The sequence below is a fragment of the Heterocephalus glaber genome, unplaced genomic scaffold, assembly GCF_053883595.1.
Source record: "Heterocephalus glaber isolate CG9 unplaced genomic scaffold, H.glaber_assembly_v1.0 deba00001760, whole genome shotgun sequence".
Taxonomy (NCBI): Eukaryota; Metazoa; Chordata; class Mammalia; order Rodentia; family Bathyergidae; genus Heterocephalus; species Heterocephalus glaber.
Window position 1 is genome coordinate 7330679 of NW_028258457.1, and position 14005 is coordinate 7344683.

The 14005-nt window shown below is 44.3% G+C and overlaps 1 pseudogene; it reads left to right on the forward strand.

Moving 5' to 3' along the window:
* Positions 1-10483: 10483 nt before the first annotated feature.
* Positions 10484-11136, forward strand: LOC147821205 (rho-related GTP-binding protein RhoQ pseudogene; annotated as a pseudogene).
* Positions 11137-14005: the final 2869 nt, after the last annotated feature.

Consider the following 14005-nt stretch of genomic DNA (forward strand, 5'->3'; position numbering starts at 1 on the left):
AACAAAAGAAAAAAAAAGAAAAAAGAAAGAGTATATTGTTTAATTTCTATGTGTTTGCATAAATTCTGTTGTTTGTTGCCACTGATTTTTTGTTTCATTACAGTACAAGGTGATGATATGAATGAGATAATTTGGATTCTTCTGTATTTACTTAAGCATACCTTATGGGTTTTTATGTGGTCTATTTTGGATAAAGATTCACGTGTTTCTGAGAAGCATATGTATTCTGGTGTGTGTGTGTGTGTGTGGAATACTCTATAGCTATTTATTAGGTCCATTTCTAATATTACTCCATTTTCCTGTGCTGATTTTTGTTTTTTGCTTAACTGCTCACCTCTCCTGGTGTATTCATTTCACTGGAATTTTTTGGAGTGAGAGTTCAATGGTTTTATCGTCATAAATGTTTTAAGGTGCTCTTTGTTGTGGATATACCTTATTTCTACACCAATTTTGAAAGATAATTTTATAAGATATATCAGTCTGATTGGAAGTTATTTTCTCTTAGGGCTTGAAACCCGTCTTTCCACATTCTTCTGGCCTTTAAGGTTTGCATTAAGAAGTCTGCTGTAAATACAGTGGATTTCCATTTTAAAGTGATTTATTGCTTTTCTCTAACAGCTTTTAAGATTCTGTTCTGGGTGGACTTCTAGGATTTTAATTCTGATGTATCACGGAGAAACCCTTTTCTGATTGTATGGGCTTTGTATACCTCACTTAATGTATGTTAAATTCTTTACCTATATTTGGAAAGTTTTATGATATTATTTCTGTAAACAGATGTTCATGATATTTGTCCTGTCTTCTGATTTCTCACGAATTGCAATTACTTGCATATTAGTCTTCTTTGCATTATTTGGTAGATGTTAGGTCCATTTTCCATGTTCTCTTATTCTTCATAGGGAATCTGAGTATATGTTCAACTGCATCTGCTCTTTTCTCGGTCTGACAGTTTGTCATTTGGTTTGTCATTGGTCACTTCTGCTGCTCGTAATTTCAAAAGAATTTTCAGTCTAGGCAGTTTACGGCCACCTAAACAGCTGTTCCCTTCTTCGTGTTTCCTCCGTGTAGTCGCCATGATAAGCGCCAGCCGAGCTGCAGCAGCCCGTCTCGTAGGGGCCCCCGCCTCTCGGGGCACGGTCGCCCGCCACCAGGATGGCTGGAATGGCCTTAGTCAAAGGCATTTAGATTTGTTTCAAGGAGAGATTATGCATCAGAAGCGATCAAGAGTGCAGTTGTTGGTATTGATTTGGGCACTACCAACTCCTGTGTGGCAGTAACGGAGGGTAAACAAGCAAAGGTGCTCGAGAATCCCAAAGGTGCCAGAACCAACCCTTCTGTTGTTGCCTTTACAGCAGAGGGGGAGCGACCTGTTGGCATGCCAGCAAAGCGACAAGCTGTCTCCAACCCAAACAATACTTTCTATGCCACCAAGCGCCTCATTGGGCAGTGCTATGATGACCCTGAAGTACAGAAAGACATTAAAAATGTACCCTTTAAAATTGTCCGTGCCTCCAATGGTGATGCCTGGGTTGAGGCTCATGGAAAACTCTAGTCTCCAAGTCAGATTGGAGCATTTGTGTTGATGAAAATGAAAGAGACTGCAGAAAATTACTTGGGGGACACTGCAAAAAATGCTGTGATCACAGTCACTGCTTATTTCAATGACTCGCAGAGACAGGCCACTAAGGACACTGGCCAGATATCTGGACTGAATGTGCTTCAGGTGATTAATGAACCAACAGCTGGTGCTCTGGCATACGGTCTAGATAAATCCAAAGACAAAATCATTGCTGTATATGATTTAGGTGGTTTAGAGTTGATATTTCTATCCTGGAAATTCAGAAAGGAGTATTTGACGTGAAATCTACCAATGGGGACACTTTCTTAGGTGGTGAAGACTTTGACCGGGCCTTGTTATGACACATTGTGAAGGAGTTCAAGAGAGAGACAGGAGTTGATTTGACCAAAGACAACACGGCACTTCAAAGGGTGCAGGAAGCTGCTGAGAAGGCTAAGTGTGAACTCTCTTCATCTGTGCAGACTGACATTAACTTGCCATATCTTACAATGGATGCTTCTGGGCCCAAACATTTGAATATGAAGCTGACTTGAGCTCAGTTTGAGGGAATTGTCACTGATCTAATCAAGAGGACTATTGCTCCATGCCAGAAAGCTATGCAGGATGCCAAAGTCAGCAAGAGTGACCTAGGAGAAGTGATTCTTGTTGGTGGGATGACTAGGATGCCCAAGGTTCAGCAGACTGTACAGGATCTTTTTGGCTGAGCTCCAAGTAAAGCTGCCAATCCTGATGAGGCTGTGGCCATTGGAGCTGCGATTCAAGGAGGTGTGTTGGCTCGTGATGTCACAGATGTGCTGCTCCTGGATATCACTCCTCTGTCTCTGGGTATTGAGACTCTGGGAGGTGTCTTTACTAAACTTATTAACAGGAATACCACTATTCCAACCAAGAAGAGCCAGGTGTTTTCTACTGCTGCTGATGGACAGACTCAAGTGGAGACTAAAGTGTGTCAGGGTGGGAGAGAGATGGCTGGAGACGAGCTTCTTGGGCAGTTTACTTTGGTTGGCATTCCCCCAGCCCCTCCTGGAGTCCCTCAGATTGAAGTTACATTTGACATTGATGCCAATGGGATTGTACATGTTTCTGCCAAAGATAAGGGTGCAGGATGTGAGCAGCAGATTGTAATCCAGTCTTCTGGTGGTTTAAGCAAAGATGATAGAAAATACGGTTTAAAATGCAGAGAAGTATGCTGAGGAAGACCGGCCAAAGAAGGAACGAGTTGAAGCAGTTAATATGGCTGAAGGAATAATTCATGACACAGAAACAAAGATGGAAGAGTTCAAGGACCAACTGCCTGCTGGTGAGTGCAACAAGCTAAAGGAAGAGATTTCCAAAATGAGGGAGCTCTTGGTTCGAAAAGACAGTGAAACAGGAGAAAACATCAGGCAGGCAGCATCTTCCCTCCAGCAGGCATCACTGAAGCTCTTCGAAATGGCATACAAAAAGGTGGCATCTGAAAGAGAAGGCTCTGGAAGTTCTGGCACTGGAGAACCAAAGGAAGATCAAAAGGAGGAGAAACAGTAATAGTAGCAGTAGATTTTGGAGTCAAAAGGACAGCGTACTATGAAGCTTGGGAGTAGAGGGACTTCCTGAGCAGAAATGGGCAAACTTCAGTCTTTTTACTGTGTTTTTGCAGTATTCTATATACAATTTCCTTAATATGTAAATTTAGCAACCATTAGCTAACGCTCTTTTAATGGATGATAATTTTAACAGTACAGAGTTCGAGTTGTTCTGTCCGCTATCCTGTCATTTTCCAGTTGCATGTAAAGGGGGAATAGAATGATTAATTACTGATCATTAAAAAAAAAAAAGAATTTTCAGTCTCATGGATTTCTTTGTGTTACCTTTTCATGCATCCTAATTCCTTCCTAAACTGGTCATTCATGTTTTGTATGATTTGGTTTAGCTCAGCCAGCTTTTTATTAGTGTCTTCTCTAAGCTCACCAGTTATCTTATTAAATTTATTATCTGTTTAGGTATATTATCTGTGAGCTTACTGAACACCTTACTGACCTGAATTTTAGTCTCCTCATTTATCATTTCATATAATTGAACTGTTTGTCTTTTGATTTCCTCTGCTTGAATGTCCCATGTATCAGCTTTGGGGAGTTGGGAGTTTATGGAACCATTTTGTTGCCATGTTTCTTCATGTTACTATTGTGTGTGTGTGTGTGTGTGTGTGTGTGTGTGTGTGAGGCTTCTGGATCAATTATAATGCAATGTCTTTGTTACTAGTGTGGTGATCTCTTTAGTAACTATCTGCTTTTCAGTGATGATCACTGGGCGTGTCTTACTATAAGCCTTAGCCTTTGTACCAGTATCTGACAACCTCCATTATTTTGAGACAGGGGGGCACAATATAATTTGCCCAGAACCCATTTCTCTGGAAATAAACCACAGTAATATTGATAACACAAAAACAATCCAGATAATAGCACAGAGTAAAAAACGATTAATAGCAGCAACTATGCCATCCTGTCAATAGCACCAAAATCAGCACCAAAAATAAACTCAGAGAAAAACTAGATATCGACATGCCGTAAGTATGAATATAAGCTAACACTGTACCCCTTAACTATAGAGAAGATATGTACATTGATAAAATAGGCAAAGACAAAGTAAATATTGACATACAGTAAATAAGTATTAAATGCAACAACTACATCACCATTAACAATAGAAAAGAATTCAACAACAATAACATAGAGTTAACTAAATATCTAAAGTTTAATAAAACTTAATAATTCTAGTAATGATGGCAGGGGTGGAAAATGAGAGAATACAAGAAGTAAAATTTTAAAAATAAGGAAAAGGAAGATGAAAAGGAGAATAGAAAATGAGATAAAGGATCATAATAATGAGTAATAGAAAATTAGTAGACTTAGATAAAAATAACAGAAAAGGGGCCAGGGATTTAGCTAAGTGGTTCTACCACCTGCCTCGCAAGCACAAGGTCCTGAGTTCAATCCCCTGTACCAAAAAACAAAAACAGAAAAGAACAAAGAAAATACAAAGAGCAAAATATAAAAGAAATAAAAAAGGAAAGAAAGTCCCCAAAACCACAAAACATGAAGATTAAAGAAAGGAATATGTTCAGAAAAAATTCCTCCTTCTTTTTGAGTGAGTGTGTTTCAAGGTCTGCAATGTGGAAATCCATCTGATACAGACCAGAGACAGTGAGTCCCTGCAAAGGCCTGTTTCATGACCACACTTGGGTTCCTGTGTGTGGATGCTGAATACTCCCTACCTTTCTCACTGGGTGTGGTCAGTCAATGGTGTCCACATGAGGACTGTGGTCATGCCAGCTGTGCCCAGTTTCCGTGTCCCTGTGTGCATGCAAAGTCATTACTTTCTCTGTCTTGCTTTACAGCCTGTGGATTTCCACCCACTTCAGAGGCCCCTCTGTCCATATGTCCCTGGCTGTGGCAACCAACCATCCAAGCCAAAGCATATCCCTGATCACCCTGGCAGACAGGGAAACCAAACAGATCACCGAGCTGTGTGTGCTGCATATAGGCAATGGGGTGGGGAGTCAAGCAGCTCCCTGAACTTAAGGCCAGCACTTTCAGACCTACCCCCTCTGAAGGCTACACTGATGCAGCCTGGCTCTTCACCTCAGAGGGAGGGATCCCCATGGCCTTCCACACCTGAGCTTAACCCACTCAGATGATCTGTGCCCAGTCTGTGCCCTCTCGGTCACTCTCATGGCCATCTCCTACTCTGTGGTAGACTACAGCAGAAACCCTGAAATATAGTTGTTCTGTAGCTCAGAATTAAACAGTCAACCCCTTCCCAGAATGGCAGCTGATTAAACTCTCTCAGACGTGGCAGGAGGTGCACTGGATTTCTATTCCAACTCTAGCCTGCCATGTGGAAGCAGTTGATTTCAGAGTAAAACTCCAAGCTGATTTACAGTTTACAGTGGATGTTAGTTGCTTTTTTCTCATTGCTGAGACAAAATACCAATACTCAAAGTTCAAGGGAAAACGGTTTATTTGGTTCACAGTTCATAGAGATTTTAGTCCTTAATCGACTGGCTCCAAGGCAGGGTGGCAGAGAGACAGCAGCTCACGGCAGTGGAAGACACGAGAAGCAACAAGGGACCTCAACAGTGTCTTTCTTTCTCTTTATCTCATCCAGACTACCAGGATTAGTAATCACATGCCCTTAATCCCAGCATCCCACACTCTAGATTCAGCACCTAAGAAAAAGCATGAGGCTTTGCGGGGGGCTCCTAAACCCAAGCCATAATAGTGAAATTCTTTGGGCTAGTGCCGCTGGTGGGGTCCATTGTTTCTCCTGGAGCTACCAACCCTCTCCAGAGATACCGCGTGTTAATGGAAGGCAAAATTCTCTCTCCAGGAACCAGGATTACATCCTGAATTCTTCCTTTTTTTTTTTTTTTCCTGTGTTGTGTTTCATTTCTTCAGCTTCTCTGGGGTTTCTAGTTTTCCTGTCAAGTCCCTCCTGATTCCTGCAGATTTACTTTCTTTTTTCTCTGCACCATATTGCTTTTCAGACTTCTCAATTTAAATACCCACCGAGGCTACATTTTTCTGCCAGTCTCCAATCCACCATTTTTAATCTTTCCTTCCTTCCTTCCTTTCTTCCTTTCTTTCTTTCTTTCTTTCTTCCTCTTTCTTTCTTTCTTTCTTTCTTCCTTCCTTCCTCTCTTTCTTTCTTTCTTTCCTTCTTTCTCATTTGGTTTCATTCCTTTCTTCTTTTTTTATTCCATCCCTCCCTCGCTCCCTTCTTCCTCCCTCTCTCCCTTTCTTCATATCTTTCTGCTGGTGTGGTTGAGATATAATTTGTATTTCCATATGATGCAAAGTATAAAATTCAATCCATTTCAATGACTCACAGTTATGGAATCATCACCGCAATCGATTTTATAATGATTTCATCACCCAGGAAGTTTGGGCAGTCTCTCTCTTTCTCTCCCTCACTAGCCCTGGTAACCACACATCTACTTCTTTTTTTTCTTTCTTTTTTTTTGGTACTGGGGATCAAACTCAGGTCCTTGTGCTTTCAGGGCAGGCGGCGGAACCACTGAGCTAAATCCCCGGCCCTCTTGTTGCTACCCATTTGCTTTTCCCAATACGTGTTTGTCAGATTTTTGTTGCCAGAACAAAATACCAGACTTTGAGGAGGAAAGGTTTATTTTGGCTCATGGTTTGAGAGGGCTCAGTCCATGATGGCTATAGCGGAGGAAAGCTGCTCACCTCATGGTGGTCACAAAGTGGAGAAAGAGATAGAGGCAGAAAACAAAATGGAAAAGTAGGAATGGGGACAGAATACACACTTCATGCACCCTTAGTGACTTATTTTCCCATCAGGGTCCCACCTCCTAACAGCCTGCTCAGCTACAACCTCTATGGATTAATCCACGAATGAGGTCAAATACCTCATCCTTTAGTCACTTCTTAGGACCGACCTGTGAGCACTGCACTGGAGTGAGCATTACATTGGAGATCAAGCTTTTAATGCTCAAGTCCTTGGAGACACCTTGTATTTAAACCTAAACATCATACACATGAAATTATGTTCTATATGGTCTTTTGTATCTGACTTATTTCGCTGAACATAATATTTGTAAGGTTCATCTGTATTATAGGAAGTGTCACATCTCTTTGCTTGAGCTGGTGTGGGCCTCAGTGGTAAGCATTTGCCTAGCATGCAGCAGTGCCTGAGTTCTATCCCAACACCACAAAATATTTTTCCTTGCTTTTCATTGCTGGGTAATATTCCATTGTATGACTATTCCACATTTTTTTATCCATTCTTCAGTTGGTAGATGGAGTTGGGTTTTTTTTTTTTTGCTATTATGAATAAGGCTTCTATGGATGTCTGTATATAAGCATTAATCTGTTTTGTATATATTAGGAAATTCATTTCAGGCTATTTTTGACAGACTATATAAATTTTGTCGAGAATTTGAGCCCACCAAATTATATAATCTTTCTGCTTCCCTCATTAATTAAGAAAATGGATAATTTTTTCTTTTTTGGCATATTAGGTTGTAAGCCAGGGCCTTTTCACTGAGCTACATGCCCTGCCGGTTTTTATTTTTTATTTTGAGTCAAAGTCTTACTAAGCCACTAAATTGCCCAGGCCAGGCTCCAACTTGAGATCATCTGGTCTCCAGCTCTCCCGGAGCTGGGATAACAGGCGTGCACCGCCATGCTCACCTGGATATGATCTTTGACATTGTGCTCAGTGTACATATTAATATGATCACCATGATTGTTTGCTTTTTGAAACTATACTTCGATACTGTACCAAAATGCACATATTGTCTACAGTAACCCGTACGGTGAGGTCTGAGCTAGGCTGTCTGAGTTCTGCTAATTGCTTCTGCCCCTGTGCCTTTAGATATAGCTACCCTGGGGGCCCGTGTGTTCCAGGCAGGGCACTGCAGAGTTCCTGGTTTTAACTCTATGGCCCAGTCCCTTTTTGTCACCGAAAACTGCTTTTCGTTACTGAAAACTCTTTCAGTAAATTCTCTTGTCTATACAGATGGTGGAATTTTGGGGGGTGGTGTGACTCAGGGGATTGAAACCAAGCCTTTTGCAGTGCACTTGACTCCAAGCCATTTTTATTTTAAGACAAACCCACTTTAAGCCACTCAGTTGCCCAGGCTGGGCTGAACTTTGGGATCCTCTTTCCTCAGCCTCCTAGACCAGCGATCATAGAGGGACACAGGCTCACAATATGGATTTGTTCACACTGTGTGGCCTTAGCGGCCCTTAGTAAATTTTTTGTTTTCCTAACATTTGTTGGATGAATCAAACCAAGGCACTCTAGGGATAGTGCAATTCACACCTTGAAGGCTTCTCACCTTCTGCTATGAGTTGGCAATGTTGACTTGAAGAAATCCCCACGCCCTTTGTGCTCTGGAGACTGATGATGAGAAGCCGCTCTTCCTCACATGACTCAGACCTGAGACTCACTCACCTGCTGTGACCGTTGCGCCCTTGGCAAGGCCTGACCCAGACTCCTAACTCCCTGTCTTTGCCTTAATCGGGGAAGTGAACTCTTTGTGATGCTGATGAATCAGGGTAAAGTGGGTGTGGACCACACTGGGGTTCAGCTTCTCTCTTCCTCAGGCTTCCAAACTGGGGCCCACCCTACGCTCACCCCGCTCAGCACTCAGGGCCTCCAGGAAACAGGATGGTCCCAGTCATAGACCTCTGATCTAGGAGCCCTCACTGCTCCTCCTCCCACTTTCCTGCACCTCCTTTTACCAGCCTCATTCACTTCTTTTGTTTCTTTGTTTGCTTTTGGTTTTGGAGACAGGGTCTCACTGTGCAGCCCAGGCTGTTCTCAATCTCCCAAAGATCCTCCTGCCTCCACCTCCCAAGTCCTAGATTACAGGCGTGCACCACCATGCCCAGCTTCATTTACTTCTCTTCCATGAAAGAAAAGCTTCGTTCCTGACTCCCAAGATGCTTGCAGATCTCATGATCAGAGTGCTGTATTGCAACTGTCCTTTTCCAATGCAGTGCAATCACCCTTTTGAATTAAGTCTCCTCTTACCAAATATAGATTTTTCCCTCCCCCTGATCTGAGGGATTGAACCTAGGACCTTTGCACTGAGATACATCCCCCATCTTTTTGTTATGTTTTATTTTGAGACAGGGTCTTACTAAGTCATTAAATTGCCCAGGGTCAGCTGAAAATTATAATCCTTCTGCTTCAGCCTTCCAGAGTGCTGGGATGACAGGTATGCACCACCATGCCTGGCTGAAACATGTTTGGATTGACCTAATAATTAAGCATCTTCGTAGATTACAATATGGTGTCTTCATTCATGTATACATTCTTTCAAATGTACTAATCAAAAATAAATGGTTAAAGTCGAAGGTGATGAATCTGGTAACTACTCTAGTTTGACCACTCCTTGATGCACACATGAACAAAAGTGTTTTGCTTATCTGAGTCTCAGTGTGTGTGTGCCCAGCACAACACTCCCAGGGGACATGTGGCTGTCTACAGTGTGAACAGAAGGTTCAAGACCCCTGGGTGTAAAGAGCAAGTCCTGTGGAGGGTGTGTCTATTTGGAGCTTGCAATCAAGTCCAGAAGGCTGGTGATATGTATAATCCTTGCACTGAAGGCGGCTGAGGCAGGAGGATGACAACTTTGAGCCCTGCCTAGGAAACTTAGTGAGACCCTGTCTCAAAGTAAAAAATAAAAAAGGCCTAGGAATATCACTCAGGGGTGGAGGGCCCATAGGTTCAGTCCTGAACACCACACAGGCATACACAACAGCTCATGAATCTAAAAGAAGCTTGATCATGTCCGGGCTTGTCTTCTGGGTAGTCAAGGTGCAGCTCCTACGGGTGCATCTGCATAACCACAAGTATGGGCCCTTCTGGTATATGATTAACCACAGGAGAGAAAGCCCTACACTGCCACAGGACCCGGTCTAGGGGCACAGAGGATAAGTGGCTGGGAGAGTCTGCTGGTGTGTTTGCACCTTCTCCCCCTCTCGTGTGACCCCCAAGAGGAGCTCCCAGGGACCCAGGCAAAGACAGCAGGGAGCAGCCTCACTAAGATAGACTAGGGCCCCTCCCCGCGGCCGCTCTCCGCCAAGTTGCCCTCTCCCCCATGGCCGGCCAGTCTTACGATCCGGCGGAGCCTCCTAGGGAGGCCTGGCCCGCAGAGAGGACGCGCGGGGACCGGGATCGACGCGGGAACCCGGGCGGCAGTGACCGAGGCGGAGGCGGGTGCGGCTGCCCCCCGGGCCCGTCGCCCCCGTCCTCCCCTCCGCCGGGGGCGGGGGGGGGGCTGCTTGGGGCGGGGGTGGGGACGGCGGCCCCCCCAGGCGCGCTGGGACTGAGCCCGGCCGGCGCGGGGTGGCGGGGGGGGGGGACCCTCCCCGGAGGGTGGCCGGCCGCAGCATGGCTCACGGCCCAGCGCGCCGTTACTCAAGTGCGTGGGGCAAGCAGTACCTCCTGGGACTCTGTGACATGCCGGGACAGGAAGACTCTGATCGTCTGATGCCTTTATCCATTCCAGTGACTGATGTCTTCCTCATATGCTTCTCCGTGGTCAGTCCAGCCTCGTTTCAAAATGAGAAAGAAGAGTGGGTACCGGAACTTAAGGAATATGCCCCAAATGTACCCTTTTTATTAATAGGCTTGAACTCAGATTGATCTCCAGGATGACCCCAAAACTTTGGCAAGTCTGAATGATATAAAAGAAAAACCTGTATGTGTGGAACAAGGATAGAAACTAGCAAAAGAGATAGGAGCATGCTGCTATGTTGCATGTTCAGCTTTAACCCAGAAGGGATTGAAGACTGTTTTTGATGAGGCTTTCATGGCCATTTTAACTCCAAAGAAACATACAGTTAAAAAAAGAATAGCATCAAGATGTATAAACTGTTGTTTGACTACGTGAAAAACTTCAGTGGCCAAGAAAACTGTCGATTTCCTTCACAAAGCATATGAAATGCTACAGCGATACCCTGACCTCTTGTAATGAAGCAGCAAACAGAATCTGAAGGCACAATCTATTATAAATACTTTAGTTCAACTAGAAGGTACAATCTCTCAGGGTTTTCATAGTTTACAAAGCTACAATCACATCATGTTGAAACTATATTTGAAAAAAAACAACAGTGGTGTAAATGGAACTGCTTGGCTTTGACCATACACATTTCTGCACAGCCCTTATGGAATCTGCACAAAGAAATGTCTCTCCCTTTGCTCCGGTTAATTGTTCCTGTATGTAAGTTGCTTTCTATTCCAGTATATCCAGAGTGGTGAAATAACAAGGCCAGCCACATAGCCAAAGGTTGCTCCAAGCATCCAGGAGATGGGCCATACCTGAAGGGAGAAAGTATGAGATCAAAATCGAACAAACGTTTATTATTACCTGAGCACAAGTTAAACGTAAACTAAATATTTCTATATTAAAGCTTAATATGCTTTCTTAGAGAATGCCCCCAAAAAAGACTGAGACTAGGTTGCCCTTTTGCAGAAAGAGGCATTGACGCTGAGGGGGCACCGGGTACCATGGCACCTTGTTAATACTCCAAGCTGGAGACTAACACTTTAACACTGGGGCCTTGGGCCGGGGATTTAGCTCAGTGGTTTTGCCACCTGCTGCGCAAGCGCAAGGACCCGAGTTTGATCCCCGGTACAAAAAAAAGAAAAAGCAAAACACAGGGGCCTTGGAGGACTTTCCCCATCCACAGTAGAGCTCCCACCCCGGGCACTTTGTGACAGTAAAGGAGCACAGATGGACATAGCTCGGGAGTCTTTTGGGTTGGGAGCTGGCGCCTCATGATGCTAAGAAAGGAAAGGCCAGGTGATGTTAAAGGAAAGTGTAGCAGTTCCCTTCAGATAGTGTGTGTGTGTGTGTGTGTGTGTGTGTGTGCGCACGCGCGCGCGCGCTCAGGGACCTCTCACATCCCTAGCCTCAAAAGGCAGCTTGTTTTCATGCTTCTTGCTTGTGTCACTTTCACAGAGCTGAGCACAGAGGAGGAAAACAACTGTATAAATAGGCCACCGGAGTGCCTGGTGGTAAGGGTGCTTTTCAGAAGAGGGGCAGATCAAGCAGTCTCACAGAGGCAGAACTCAGGGGTGGCCTTGGGTAGACATTCAGGACACCTGCCTGACTCACTCAGGTTCAGATGGTGTCACCAACCAGAGCCGTGCGACCCTAGGAAGACTGCTCCACCTCTCTGACTCAACAGACCACAGTGCACCACACCAACTGTCTTTCTGGGCTGATATTCCACGTCATCTAGCTGAGTGGAAAGTCTTGCTGCTGGCAGAACGGAAGCCATGGTCTTGCAGCTCCATGTAGCTTATCTTAGAACTCGTGAGCTTCGACATGCAGAAGTGAAATTCTCAACCTGCAGTCATTCAGAACTCAGGCTACTGGTAACAGCCGGGCTTCACTGTGGTGATTGTGTGAGACAAGCGGGGGATGGACCCCACTGGGTGTGGATTGAGTTTGAGCGTCTACCACCATTGTGTGATGGAGTCCTCATGCCCTCGTCCCTCAGAATGTGCTGGGATCATTGCAAATAGAGCATCTGCAGTTGTAGTTATCTAAACTGAGGCCAAACAGGTGTTCGATGGCTCCTAATCCAAGGTGGTTGTGTCCTTACAGCCAGGGGAAGTTCGGAGAGAGTCACACATGCAGGGAAGATGCCATTGAAGATGAAGTTAGGAGTTGGGTGATGCTTCTATAAGACAAAGGCCTCCAAAATGTCCAGCAGGCCACCAGGACCAGGAGAGAACCCGGGGAAAGCCCCCAAGGGATCCAGCCCACAGACACCTTGATCCTACACTTGCAGCCTCAATAAGATTAGTGAATCCCTGCGCAGTGATCCACAACTACCCTCCCAGCACTCTGGGAGGATCACGAGTTTGAGCCCTGCATGGGCGATTTAGCAACTTAGAAAGACACTGTCTCAAAATTTAAAAAAAGAAAAGAAAAAAGACTGGAATCTGGCTCAGTGTGAAAGCTCTAGGTTTAACCCCTACTAGTGCAATTTAAAAGTTAGAGAATATATCTCTGTTGTTTTAAGCCGCTGCTTTTTATATTGTTATGAAGTGAATTCACCCAGAGATCCAAATCCCCATGTTCAGACATAGAATAGCAGAATGGTCTAAAAGCCAATCTCTCCTCTCTATCAATTAACTGCAACCATTATCAACATTTTCGCTCCTTTACTATCAACCTGCTAAACAACTACCTCTTATTGCTCTGAATGTGTGCATTAGAATGGCAGTATAGTGATCAAAATAGAAACTCTAAAAATATATACAACCTTTCCATGCAGGCCCTCTGTGAAGGCCACAACTTCTGGGACTTTATCTTTAAATGAGATTTAGGGGAATTCCCTCTGCTTCCTTGGAAGGCGAGTTGAAGGCAAAGTAGAGCCCCAAGCCAAGTCCCCCAAGGGTACTCTGAGCCAAATCTGTTTGTTCCAACAGTTTGCAGTCTCCCCTCCTGGGACAGGCAGTGTTAATGTCAAAATACATGTTATTTAGGGTGAACACCACTTCAATTAGTGGGCCACAGGGGTGGGGGGAGACAAACTCTCCACAGTGTGTAATGACAAAGAAATAGCAATATATCAAAACCCACAAGGCACAGCCCGGGTGGCTCTCTGTGCAACATTGCAGCCCTCGAAACCTTCACTGATAAAGAAGAACGATATCCAATAAAACTTCAGTCCTGTTCCAGAGGCAGAAAGGTGAAATGAACCAAGGGAAGCATAGAAGATGGAGCTAATCAATACAGCAATAGCATGAAAGCTAAAGAAAAACATAAGAAAGGCTGATTAAGTTCTAACTTCTTTTCAGTTCTGGAGATTCAATCTAGGGCCTTTGCACTGAGCTATACTCCCAGCCCTTTTTCACTTTTATATTTTAAGACAGCATCTTCCTAAGTTGCCCAGG